Genomic DNA, 456 nt, shown 5'->3' with positions numbered 1-456 from the left:
ATAACATCTTTGCAGGTCTAAACAGTCCAACAGAATTGTAGCTTGAGAAAGAGCAGCAGCTTCGGTTTGAGTTCCCAGTCGGCGCAGCAAAGCTGAAAGGTGTGCTGTCCTCCTGCACAAAGGTTTATGAACAACGTTGGGATGATTGTGCACAGCTCTGATCACCAGGGTTCCAGTATGAGGAAGCTGGAAAATGTAACATTCCAGTCTGGATAACATGGAAAACTTTAACTCAACCTGCTAACGACTTAGAATCCGTAGGTTTAGACTTTGGCATCAAAACCAGAGGTGAATATTTTATATTTGGTGCTAGAGCCTCCAATATACAATATCAGCATGAATCAAACCTACTTATATCCCTCATGCTGTCATGTGGGATGTTAGAGGATAAATTATTCCTTAAACAGAGAACAGTTACCAACAATCACTCCCTGATTCATTATTAACATATGCGTT

Source organism: Cyprinodon variegatus, unplaced genomic scaffold (assembly GCF_000732505.1).
Source record: "Cyprinodon variegatus isolate N-32 unplaced genomic scaffold, C_variegatus-1.0 Scaffold2324, whole genome shotgun sequence".
Lineage (NCBI taxonomy): Eukaryota > Metazoa > Chordata > Actinopteri > Cyprinodontiformes > Cyprinodontidae > Cyprinodon > Cyprinodon variegatus.
The sequence above is the reverse complement of the archived record's forward strand: the minus strand, read 5'-3'. Positions refer to the sequence as shown.